We start from the raw sequence: 13,931 nt of genomic DNA on the forward strand, positions 1-13,931 counted from the left end.
CAGTAACTTGGAATCCCTAGTAGCCGCAGGCACCACAATAGGTTGGTTCAAGTGAAAAGCTGATACCACCTTAGGGAGAAACTGGGGACCTCAATTCCGCCCTATCCATATGGAAAATCAGATAAGGGCTTTTACATGACAAAGCTGCCAATTCTGACACACGCCTGGCTGAACCCAAGGCCAATAACATGACCACTTTCCACGTGAGATATTTTAGATCCACGGTTTTAAGTGGCTCAAACCAATGTGATTTTAAGAAACTCAACACCACGTTGAGATCCCAAGGTGCCACTGGAGGCACAAACGGGGGCTGAATATGCAGCACTCCTTTCACAAACGTCTGAACTTCAGGTAGTGAAGCTAGTTCTTTCTGGAAGAAAATCGACAGAGCCGAGATCTGTACCTTAATGGAGCCTAATTTCAGGCCCATAGTCACTCCCGCTTGTAGGAGATGCAGAAATCGACCTAGTTGAAATTCCTCTGTTGGGGCCTTTTTGGCCTCACACCAAGCAACATATTTCCGCCATATGCGGTGATAATGCTTTGCAGTTACATCTTTCCTGGCTTTAATCAGCGTAGGAATGACTTCATCCGGAATGCCCTTTTCCTTCAGGATCCGGCGTTCAACCGCCATGCCGTCAAACGCAGCAAGTCTTGGAACAGACAGGGCCCCTGCTGCAGCAGGTCCTGTCTGAGCGGCAGAGGCCATGGGTCCTCTGAGATCATCTCTTGAAGTTCCGGGTACCACGCTCGTCTTGGCCAATCCGGAACCACGAGTATTGTTCTTACTCCTCGTTTTCTTATTATTCTCAGTACCCTTGGTATGAGAGGCAGAGGAGGGAACACATAAACTGACTGGTACACCCACGGTGTCACTAGAGCGTCCACAGCTATCGCCTGAGGGTCCCTTGACCTGGCGCAATATCTCTCTAGTTTTTTGTTTAGGCGGGACGCCATCATGTCCACCTGTGGCCGTTCCCATCGATTTACAATCAGCGTGAAGACTTCTGGATGAAGTCCCCACTCTCCCGGGTGGAGGTCGTGCCTGCTGAGAAAGTCTGCTTCCCAGTTGTCCACTCCCGGAATGAACACTGCTGACAGTGCTAGTACGTGATTTTCCGCCCATCGGAGAATCCTTGTGGCTTCTGCCATCCTGCTTCTTGTGCCGCCCTGTCGATTTACATGGGCGACTGCCGTGATGTTGTCTGACTGGATCAGTACCGGCTGGTGTAGAAGCAGGGATTTTGCCTGACTTAGGGCATTGTAAATGGCCCTTAGTTCCAGAATATTTATGTGTAGGGAAGTCTCCTGACTCGACCATAGTCCTTGGAAGTTTCTTCCCTGTGTGACTACCCACCAGCCTCGAAGGCTGACATCCGTGGTCACCAGGACCCAGTCCTGTATGCCGAATCTGCGGCCCTCTAGAAGATGAGCACTCTGCAGCCACCACAGCAGAGACACCCTGGTTCTTGGAGACAGGGTTATTAGGCTATGCATCTGAAGATGCGATCCGGACCATTGGTCCAACAGGTCCCACTGAAAAATTCTGGCATGGAACCTGCCGAAAGGAATTGCTTCGTAAGAAGCCACCATCTTTCCCAGGACCCGCGTGCAGTGATGCACCGATACCTGTTTTGGTTTCAGGAGGTCTCTGACTAGAGATGACAGCTCCTTGGCTTTCTCCTCCGGGAGAAACACTTTTTTCTGGACTGTATCCAGAATCATACCCAGGAACAGTAGAGGTGTCGTCGGAACCAGCTGTGATTTTGGAATATTCAGAATCCAACCGTGCTGGTGTAGCACCTCCTGAGATAGTGCTACTCCCACCAACAACTGCTCCTTGGACCTCGCCTTTATTAGGAGATCGTCCAAGTACGGGATAATTAAAACTCCCTTTCTTCGAAGGAGTATCATCATTTCCGCCATTACCTTGGTAAACACCCTCGGTGCCGTGGAGAGTCCAAACGGCAGCGTCTGGAATTGGTAATGGCAATCCTGTACCACAAATCTGAGGTACTCCTGGTGAGGATAGTAAATGGGGACATGCAGGTAAGCATCCTTGATGTCCAGGGATACCATGTAATCCCCCTCGTCCAGGCTTGCAATAACCGCCCTGAGCGATTCCATCTTGAACTTGAATTTTTTTATGTATGTGTTCAAGGATTTCAAATTTAAAAATGGGTCTCACCGAACCGTCCGGTTTCGGTACCACAAATAGTGTGGAATAGTAACCCCGTCCTTGTTGAAGTAGGGGCACCTTGATTATCACCTGCTGGGAATACAGCTTGTGAATTGCCGCTAGCACAGCCTCCCTGTCTGAAGGAGTAATCGGCAAGGCAGATTTTAGGAACCGGTGGGGTGGAGACGCCTAGAATTCCAGTTTGTACCCTTGAGATACTATTTGCAGGATCCAGAGATCCACCTGTGAGCGAGCCCACTGACCGCTGAAATTTTTGAGGCGGCCCCCCACCGTACCTGGCTCCGCCCGTGGAGCCCCACCGTCATGCGGCGGACTTGGAAGAAGCGGGGGAGGACTTTTGCTCCTGGGAACCTGCTGTTTGTTGCAGCCTTTTTCCCCTACCTCTGCCTCTGGACAGAAAGGACCCGCCTTTTCCACGCCTGTTTTTCTGAGTCCGAAAGGACTGTACCTGATAAAACAGCACCTTTTTAGGCTGTGAGGGAACATGGGGTAAAAATGCTGACTTCCCAGCAGTTGCTGTGGAAACTAGGTCCGAGAGACCATCCCCAAATAACTCCTCACCCTTATAAGGCAAAACTTCCATGTGCCTTTTTGAATCTGCATCCCCTGTCCACTGGCGAGTCCATAAGCCTCTCCTAGCAGAAATGGACAATGCACTTATTTTAGATGCCAGCCGGCAGATCTCCCTCTGTGCATCTCTCATGTATAAGACTGAGTCTTTTATATGCTCTATGGTTAGCAGAATAGTGTCCCTGTCTAGGGTGTCAATATTTTCTGACAGGGAATCTGACCACGCAGCGGCAGCACTGCACATCCATGCTGACGCAATAGCTGGTCTAAGTATAATGCCTGAGTGTGTATATACAGACTTCAGGATCGCCTCCTGCTTTCTATCAGCAGGTTCCTTGAGGGCGGCCGTATCCGGAGACGGTAGTGCCACCTTTTTAGACAAACGTGTGAGCGCTTTATCCACCCTAGGGGGTGTCTCCCAACGTGACCTATCCTCTGGCGGGAAAGGGAACGCCATTAGTAACTTCTTAGAGATTACCAATCTTTTATCAGGGAAAGCCCACGCTTCTTCACACACTTCATTTAATTCTTCTGATGGGGGAAAAACTACGGGTAGTTTTTTCTCCCCAAACATAATACCCTTTTTAGTGGTACCTGGGTTTATATCAGAAATTTGTAACACCTCTTTCATTGCTTCAATCATGCAACGAATGGCCTTAGTGGACATTAGACTAGACTCATCGTCGTCGACACTGGTGTCAGTATCCGTGTCGACATCCGCGTCTGCCATCTGAGGTAGCGGGCGTTTTAGAGCCCCCCATGGCCTTTGAGACGCCTGGACAGGCACGAGCTGAGAAGCCGGCTGTCCCGCATTTGGCATGTCGTCAAATTTTTTGTGTAAGGAGTCGACACGTGCACGCAATTCCTTCCATAAGTCCATCCACTCAGGTGTCTGCCCCGCAGGGGGTGACATCCCTTCTATAGGCATCTGCTCCGCCTCCACATCATCATCCTCATCAAACATGTCGACACAGCCGTACCGACACACCGCACACACACAGGGAATGCTCTAACAGAGGACAGGACCCACAAAAGCCCTTTGGGGAGACAGAGTGAGAGTATGCCAGCACACACCAGAGCGCTATATAATGCAGGGACTAACTGAATTATGTCCCCTATAGCTGCTGTTATATATACTGCGCCTAAATTTAGTGCCCCCCCCTCTCTTTTTTACCCTTTTCTGTAGTGTAGACTGCAGAGGAGAGCCAGGGAGCTTCCTTCCAGCGGAGCTGTGAGGTAGAAATGGCGCCAGTGTGCTGAAGGAGATAGCTCCGCCCCTTTTTCGCGGACTTTTCTCCCGCCTTTTTATGGATTCTGGCAGGGGTAATTATCACATATATAGCCTCTGGGGCTATATATTGTGGTATTTTTGCCAGCCAAGGTGTTTTTATTGCTGCTCAGGGCGCCCCCCCCTAGCGCCCTGCACCCTCAGTGACCGGAGTGTGAAGTGTGTATGAGGAGCAATGGCGCACAGCTGCAGTGCTGTGCGCTACCTTGGTGAAGACTGATGTCTTCTGCCGCCGATTTTCCGGACCTCTTCTTGCTTCTGGCTCTGTAAGGGGGACGGCGGCGTGGCTCCGGGACCGAACACCAAGGCCAGTTCCATGCGGTCGATCCCTCTGGAGCTAATGGTGTCCAGTAGCCTAAGAAGCCCAAGCTAGCTGCAAGCAGGTAGGTTCGCTTCTTCTCCCCTTAGTCCCTCGCTGCAGTGAGCCTGTTGCCAGCAGGTCTCACTGTAAAATAAAAAACCCAATTATATACTTTCTTTTTAGAAGCTCAGGAGAGCCCCTAGTGTGCATTCAACCTCGGCCGGGCACAAAAATCTAACTGAGGCTTGGAGGAGGGTCATAGTGGGAGGAGCCAGTGCACAGCAGGTGACCTAAAAGCTTTCTTTAGTTGTGCCCAGTCTCCTGCGGAGCCGCTATTCCCCATGGTCCTTTCGGAGTTCCCAGCATCCACTAGGACGTCAGAGAAATATCCAATCTTGACCAATTTATTTGCATCCCAGCATTAAATCCGAGATTATCGTAATCCCTGAAAATGGAGAAGGGGGTACAAATTTGGAGGCTTTGGCCTCTAGTTTTTCAGTTTGCCCAGTAATGTGGTAATTATACATTTGCTTGGCTAAAGTCCTCTCTGTTCCACACCAAGATAGGAGTGGAGGTGAAAGCCTGTGTGATGTTTCTGATTGCGTGTGCCTCTCTAATTTTTAATCACCTTCTTGACACTGTTCTCTTCTTCTTGCCTCTTCTCATAATGTGAAAAGTCATCAAATATGGAAGTGGTATGATTTGGAGAACTTGGCAAGCTTTTTCCAGGGGGACCACTTGTCGCTGAAATGATGGGTTTATTAAACTGTGCATGTCCTGTTTAAACAACATAAGGGTGAGTGGACAAGGACAATTCCATCTTGCACCTCTTTTTATTCTTTGCCTTATGTGCTCTTTGGGACCTAGTTTTTAAAACTGCCATCCTGTCTGCCACTGCAGTGCCACATGTGTGTGCTGCCCACTTGTGTCGCTTAGCTTAGTCATCCAGCTAGCTCAGTGCAACCTTTGGCCTAAAAACAATATTGTGAGTTGTCCAGAATAGACTGGAATAAAATATATATATATATACACACATACATACATACACATACATACACACAGTATAATTATTAACATATTCATTACAGAGTTGAAGAGTTCTGCAACATAGCAACAAAGGGCTATAGGCAGTTACATAATTCCGAGGCAACTTTGAATATCTAATAGTATAGTAGGGGGCATATTATTCCTTATGACACGCAAACACCTTTTACCTAGCAACACGTTGGGACATTAAGAACCTGTTCACCCCCATTTTGTGCTCCACAGCAGCACAGCTACTGCAGTTCATTGCTATATTCACAGTGGACACAGGGTCTATGCCCCCTCCTCCTGGACTCCATCACCCAGGTGGGTCTGTGTGCTTTAAATGCAAGGGTTGATTGTTGGTCCCATTCAGACCCTGCTGGTGAATATTTGATTTCCATTGCAGAAAGAATTGCACAAGTGTGTCCAGCGGTTATAACTGCAAAAGGTGGCTACTTTGAGAAATCAAAAATTTAGATTGAATTAAACAAAAATGATTCTATGATTTTTATTATTATTTTTTTTTATCTCCAATTATTTGTTCTATGCTTTAATTTCAGACTACATTGAGAGATTAAAATTAAATTTCAAAAACTGGAAAAATAAGGCGAGTGTGAATGTCTGTATATTTGGTTCCTATCAATTCATTTTTCCCAAGAAAGACTGGCTGGAGATGTGATAAGAGTTATCTTATTGTTGCCAGCCAGTATCACTCACTCAAAATTTCAGAAGAACATTTCGGCAAGAGAAGATTTTCTGTCACTGCGATACGCAGTAATAAAATAAATTGCAAGACAGGATAGGGAGCAATCCATCAGTGTCATTGCTAGTGTATGTGAGCAGAAAGTTAGAGCATCAAGAGTGCCGACAGTGTGCCGACATCTACCGGCCAGTACAGTAAGCAAGTGGTCATTGGCACCAGCAGTATAAATGGAGTGTACTGTAGACAGCAGGCGCCAGTGGTTACTTGCTCACTGGAAATGACAGGGAGGCAAATTCAAAGCCCATCTAGAGACGTCACTCACAATATCATTAGACACACCTGCAAAGTGTTGCTGGGAATTAGCTTTATATATTGGTAACTACATGAGCAATAGGTTTGCTTTTCTCGCCTAAGAGTAAATTATACATTTAATATGCTTTCAAAATTATAATAAATGGTTGTTGCACCTTGCAATAGATCCCTGCTCTACTATACGACTGTCACTCACCAGACACGCCTGGACAAAGGGCATGCTGTAATATACACATAGAATACCCACTGATATATGGTTGTGTTTCATTGGAGTCAATAAATGCTACTCACTATACATTATGAAGGCATGCCCTAAACAAAGCTTACGAGGAGTCCACACAAGGTAACCTTTTATAGGCACTCACACTAACCTGTATTTAAAGACAAGTGGGCAAACAGAGTAATTACTAACTGTTGGGAGTAGTGAGATCATCACCTCACACAAACCAATCCAGCTGCCGCCAAATTAAACTGAAAGGGTAAATTTACAAAGGTGTGACCACAAATTGCATTCTATTGTACTTATATATCCACATAAGGCTGTATTCCCAGAGAGTCTGAAACGTATTAACAAATTAAGAAATGTTAATACATCTGCTTCCTATTCAGTCGCATATGCGGAACTTGAGCTGCAACTCCCCTGTTGTATATACCAGAGATCACACTGGATTGTTATTGAATACATTGCTTCACTGGATCTGGTATGATAAACCGGCAGGCGGGATGCAGACAGTTAGTATACCGACAGCGGCATCCCATCTGCCGGAATACAGACAGTGAGTCCCCTTGCGATCTCACTGCCCTCGCCACGCTTCAGGCTGTTCCGTTCCCACTCGGTTGGTGGTGTGGACCCACCAACAGAGTGGGAATTAGAATTAGGGGCGGGTGTCGGTATGCTGACCGCCTGCAAAATGCTGGCTGTCGGGATTCCGGTGTCGGTATCTTGAATGCCATGATCCCGACCGCCAGCATTTTGCCTGCATCCCACTTCACTGACAGTACGCACAATAGTACAAATTGCAGCATGCAAAAGCAATATATGGAGTTAATGGCTGAACAGTGTCGCTCACAAGTGTCCACCATGGCTTGGAGCATCAGAATTGCCCCTTATGTGATGTGTCATAATACTATGTCAGCGCTGCTGACAGTTGCTGTGCGCGCCTGAACAGAGCAATACTTGAATTGCTCCATCAGGCATCATCTAGTGGCCGTAGCGCACAAAACGCTTGAGTCTCTCCCCCCCCCAACAAGTTGAGGAGCAACATTGGGCTTTTATTATATAGGATGTGCAGGATCCACCCATCTAGAACTGTGCATACGTCAATGAAAATTTGTGATAACTGAGGGTTCCTTGCAGTGTAAAGCGAGTTTACTCATTGCTCTACTACGTTTCAATAAATGTGGTTTTCACTTTTGTGACCAATCACAAGTAGTATCTTCATCGTCATCACCATCAACTATTACACCTATAGTGGACACAGCTCCGATCCATTCTTAAAGAGGCTGCACATACACATACGGGAACACATACGGCAGTCGATAGGTCCATGGGATTGACAGAGCATCCACGAACGCTGCTTGAGGATCCCTTGTCCTTGCTCCGAAGACTGGAACCTTGTGATTGTGTCGAGACGCCATCAGGTCCACATCTGGAAGACCTCACTTGTCCACAAGAAATTGAAACACCTCTGGATGGAGGCTCCATTCTCCAGCGTGTACGTCCTGATGGCTGAGAAAGTCCGCTTCCCAGTTTAGGACCCCTGGAATGAACACTGCGGATATGGCCGGCAGATGGCGTCCTGCCCACTGAAGAATCAGCGATACTTCCCTCATTGCCAAGCAGCTTCGAGTGATGCCTTGATGATTGATGTACGCCACCGTGGTGGCGTTGTCCAACTGCACTTAAACAGGTCTGTTCTGTATTAGATGCTGGGCCATTGTCAATGCATTGAACACTGTCTGCAGTTCCAGAATATTTATCGGGAGTAGAGACTCCTCCTTGGAACAACACTCTCTTCTGGGTTGGTGGACCAACACCGCGCCCCAACCTCTCAGACTGGCATCCATCGTCAGCAGGACCCAGTTGGATATCCAGAAAGGATGGCCCCTGCTCAATCGTTGGTCCTGAAGCCACTCAGTGACAGGCGGACCTCCGGAGACAAGGAGATCATGTGAGATCTTATCCGGTGAGGCAGGCCGTCCCACTTGGTCAGAATTAACTTTTCCACCATGTCGAAAAGCAGACACCATGAGACCTAGCACTTGCATTGCCGAATGTATCGACACTTGTGGACGAGATAGGAAGCATCGAATCCTGTCCTGAAGCTTCAGGACTTTCTCCTGAGACAAGAACAACTGTTGGTTGTGAGTGTCCAATAACGCTTCCAGGTGAACCATGCCCCAAGCAGGAAACAGAGAGGATTTTTTCCAGTTGATCAGCCACCCGTGGGTTTTCATGAACTGGACCGTCACATCTAGAGGACACAGGAGAAGTTCTGGGGAATTTGCAAGGATCAACAAATCGTCCAAGTAAGGTAGGATCATGACACCTTGACGGCGGAGTGTAGCCGTCATGACCGACATCACTTTGGTGAAAACTCGGGGAGCAGTTGTCAAACCAAAGGGTAATGCCCAAAATTGGTAATGAAGATTGCCCACCGCAAACCTGAGGTACTGCTGATGAGACACTGCAATAGGAATATGCAGGTAGGCATCCTGTATGTCCAGGGAGACCATATAGTCCCCAGGCTCCAAGGCCAGAACAATAGAGCGCAGAGTTTCCATACGAAACTTGGAGACCCGCACATACTTGTTCAAAGACTTCAGATTGAGAATGGGCCGCGAGGACCCGTTCGGTTTTGGGACTAGAAACAGCGGTGAATAGTACCCCTTGCCTCTCTGAGCCAGAGGCACCTGTACTACCACTCCTGTGGACAGGAGGGAATTTACCACCGAATGCAGAGTGTTTGCCTTTGTCGGGTCCAGAGGAACATCTGTCAGGACCATAAACTGCTGCATTGGCACAAGTGGTCCCACAGGGGGCGCCAGTTTAGTTACAAGCGTGTTTAACAGCGTGGTAAAGGTAGCCCAAGGTGGGTCATTTGTTGTCCCCGGTGCTACGGACGTACTGGGGGGGTAAGGAACCCTCTGAACCTGAACTGTCTGCTGCCATATTATCTTCCAAAATGTCTGCGGCATCATCACCACGCAATGTGGCAGAAGCCCCAGCTCCGTTGCCTCGTGTAGCTGACATAACAGTAAGCACAATATTGGGCAACCCGGTACAGTTCTTAGCAGCGATATATAGCAAGAACTTCCAGTGAAGTGTGACTTTCCTGTCCAAGAGATATATGGCGACTATAAATCACAAAGAAAAATACACAGCAAGTATATCCTGTGAAATACCTATATTATTTAACAAACCTGACACACTTAGCCCCCCGAGGTTACAGAATATAGGAGTAGCACGCAGAGTGAAATACCCGATATGGCAGCCACGCATGCAGCTACATGCACACATACATACAGTCACAAGCGTACCATGCAGAAATTATACACCATAAAACTGCACTGGACTAGCAATACAAAGTAATGACGTCATCATTGAGCACCCAGCTGATCTGCTGGGCGCTCAATGATGTCAATCCCGCATCTCCTACCTCTGACGGAGGAAGGAGACGCGGGATTGACGTCATCATTGAGCTCCCAGCAGATCAGCGCACTCAGACATCGCCAGCCGGCGGGAGGGAACCAGAGCCGGTAGCCGCATGTGAGCCGCGGTCAGCGGCTCACGAGAGGTAGGGAAAGCAGGGACAGCTAGTGTGGGACTCCTTAAAAAAGAACCACCACCTAAACCCGGACAACACAATTGGAACCCTCAGTACTCCATACTAAACATCTCCTAATTACCTCTAAAAAGAGCTGTAAAAATTTCATTTAACACTTTTATTACAGGTATGAGCGGCAAATAAAACAAAGCGCTTCTATATTAGACATAAAAACCAGTACTAAGCTGGTTCAAATCATTTCTTACAGGCAGGTCAAAGAGTATCGTCTGGAGTATACTCATCATCATCAGTGCCATGTGGAGTCCCACAAGGTTCCATACTATCCCCCATGCTTTTTGCAGTATACATGCTCCCGCTGGGTGAAATAATCAGGCGCCATGGCCTGGTCTACCTTTGCTATGCAGATGATACACAACTGTACTTGACCTTTGCTCCTGGCATTGATAACCCAATAGCAACCCTAAATGGCTGTCTAGCTGAGCTCCAGGAGTGGATGAATGATATGACCACAACATCAAAAGGACAAGACTGCAGCATAGCCAACCAACTGGACTTACACTCTGGGATTCAGAATTACAAACCACTGATTGTGTGCAGAATTTTGGCGTTGTCCTGGATGGTGGCTTGACACTTAAACATCAGATATCAGCCACAATCAAATCCTCATTCTTTCACCTGAGGAACATAGCAAGAATCAAGCACTTAATTCCCTCAGATGATCTGCCAAAAGTCATACATGCATTTGTATAATCTTGATTAGACTACTGTAATGCCCTCTACCTTGGTCTCCCAGCAAAAGAATTGCACCGCTTACAGCTGGCGCAAAACACAGCTGCCAGGCTATTAACCAACCAGCCCCGTTCTAGCCACATAACACCCATCCTCTACTCCCTTCACTGGCTGCCTGTACGATGGCGAATCATCTTCAAGATTGGCTTACCGAGTTTCAAAGCACTACATGACCATGGCCCAAGGTACCTGAAGCAGCTTCTGACCCCATACTGCCCAACTCGATTACTGCGATCTGTAGATGAAGGACTTTTAGCAGTACCTAGAATCTCCCGTAATTCATCTGGGGGTCGAGCTTTTAGTCATGCGGCTCCGACTCTATGGAACTCACTTCCCCGCACAGTGCCAGAGGCCACGACTACAGAATCTTTCAAAAGTAGACTCAAGACTTTCCCGTTTACTCAAACATTTCCATAATGTCCCTTTAGTTTCTCCATGCTTCTGTATTTCATGAAAAGCTGCTCTGTACTTCATTATTTTCTGTACTATATTATGCTATGTATCTGTTAAGCGACTTGAGTCCTATTGGAGAAAGAGCGCTATATAAATAATTTCTTATTATTATCATCATCATCATCATCAGACAGAGGCATAATGCAGAAATAATGTTACTTACTACATGTGTTTTCAAATCCAGAAATAAAGTGCATGACTCAGACTGTTATAAACACTGCGTGTGTTCATGACGGAATGTACTCAGGATGTCGGCGGTCAGAATACAGACGCCGGGATCCCGACCACGCCGCCACAGCTATTCCCACTCCCGGGTGTCCATGACACCCATTTAGTGGGAATAGAATCTGTGGCGAGCGCAACGAGCCCACAGCGTGGCAAGCCCGCAAGGGTCTTCGCTGTGCTCTCCCCCCTGCTGGTCAGTATCTCAGCCTCGGTATTCTAAACCGCCGGGCTCCCGACAGCCAGGATCCCGTACCCAACCAGTTCATTAGACAGGGGAAGGAACAGACCACGGGGAATTTGTTATTTTTGTCATAGCCCTAACTGAACTCCTAGTCCAAAAAAAACCCAAACAACGAAAACACACACAAAATTATTTTTTTAATAAAAAAATCAATAAAATATAATAATAATAATAATAATAATAATAATAATAATAATGTGTTTTTTTTTTATTTATAGAACTGTGGGGCAGATGTATTAAGCCTGGAGAAGGGATAAAGAAGTGATAAAGTGGAAGGTGATAACACACCAGCCAGTAAGCTCCTGTCATTTTTCAAACCTGTAATGATTGGCTGGAGCGTTATCACCTTGCGCTTATCACTATTTTATCACTTCTTTATCCCTTCTCCAGGTTAATACATCTGCCCCACTAAATCTAAAAACATAATAAGTTCTATAGGCAGCTACAGAACAAACTGCAAGTCAGTGGGGATAATGCTCACATTTTAGCCACAAAAGTTCAGCTGTAACAGCTTACACAGGGATGTAAATAAAGCATAGGGCATTACACCTGGACCTATCTGATACACATCGGTACAGTAGTATTACGGAGTCCCATGGGGCAGCTAAGGCACATGACACCTGTACTGCCTCATACAACCAGGAAATGGGCGGAAGAGCTGCATGTGTGCAGGGGACACAAAGAGAGGGGAGAGGAGGGGGAACAAGTACACACTACAGAGATAGCCCTTTACAAGACACTGCAAACGAGATGTAACAAAGACAGTCTACGCTGGGAGCACACCCATGCACCACCAGTCACACACCTATGGGAACACAAGCTCAAACTTCTAGCAAGTGTATAATCGGCAGTAACTTCCAATGGGAGACAATCAAATCATCCCCTGTCCGAATATACCATAAAGTGTGTTACATGCCATTATTGGCAGAGCTGAAGTAGGACATTGTTATGAATGCACGACTTACTGTAGAAGCTACTAAACACAGCTTCCAATCACTCTAAGTTATACCTATATTATACATGGGGCCACACAGAGTAGGAGAGGACATACAACAAGCACAATGCAGTCCCAGCATGGGAAGTAGAATAACAAATCCACTGGATTCCAACACAATGACTAAAATAAAATAAAATAAAATGCAAAACCAAGGTCTAGGAGTTGTTCATCTTCCCGAGCTGCACCAAGCACAACCTTCCCTTACCTATCCTGTGAGATCCCAGACAGGAGTAGTGCGATAAAAGCAGCTGCTGCACTGTAAATGAGACCTAGGATCAGAGCTCACGCTCCCCTTACTCACTGTTACTTCAGCTGCTGCCAGGTGTGTCTGTATCCTACTAGTGCAGAGCACCGCCCACTGTGTGTACAGGTGTGTGTGTGTGTGTGTGTGTGTGTGTGTGTGTGTGTGTGTGTGTGTGTGTGCCCCTCCCAGCACCTCCTCCTCTGTGCTGATCGGCAGCTTTCATTCTCTAATGAATTCATTTGAGAATTCTACCAACTTGGAATTCACATTTTACTACAGATTATTAGAAAGGCTCTGTGATACAATAGACTACATTTGTATCCTTGTTGTAGACATTTCCAGGGTATCATTTGATAACGATTGTCAATTTGGCCCTTCCACACTTTTTTTTTTGCAGTGATTTTCTGATTTCAATCACCTGGGTTTAATATAATAGAGGCTATCAGAAAAATACAATTATTATTACCTCACATGTCTTTTAAAAGCGGTCACTGTTGGGAAAAAAAAAGCCTAATATTGTCATTTGTATAGGGTTGCAGAGCCAAACCAAAGCTGACCACTAACCAGTGGTTTATAAATATGGGTGGGCTGTCATTCCCTGACTATTGTAGGCAGGGTCAGCAACAGAAATCTTGGGGCCCGGTACACTGATATCTCTGGGGCCCCCCCCCCCCACAACCCTCCTTGACTTGGCAGAAAGTGCCTGTAAAAAAATAGTACATATATGTATAATATATGTATATACACATACAGCATATATAAATATAATGACATCCTTCAGTTACCTTCAGTTA

At 46.7% G+C, this 13,931-nt stretch overlaps 1 protein-coding gene across 3 annotated transcripts in view; it reads right to left on the bottom strand.

The window, feature by feature from the left end:
* LOC134918513 (uncharacterized) overlaps positions 1-13,288 on the bottom strand; it is an 88,614-nt gene extending 75,326 nt beyond the window's left edge. For 2 of the 3 annotated variants that reach the window (XM_063920370.1, XM_063920372.1), the window contains exon 1: positions 13,099-13,188. The gene's annotated coding sequence lies outside the window, so the exon portion shown is untranslated. The other variant, XM_063920371.1, reaches the window with a different exon arrangement.
* Positions 13,289-13,931: the final 643 nt, after the last annotated feature.

The sequence above is a fragment of the Pseudophryne corroboree genome, chromosome 1 (assembly GCF_028390025.1).
Source record: "Pseudophryne corroboree isolate aPseCor3 chromosome 1, aPseCor3.hap2, whole genome shotgun sequence".
Taxonomy (NCBI): Eukaryota; Metazoa; Chordata; class Amphibia; order Anura; family Myobatrachidae; genus Pseudophryne; species Pseudophryne corroboree.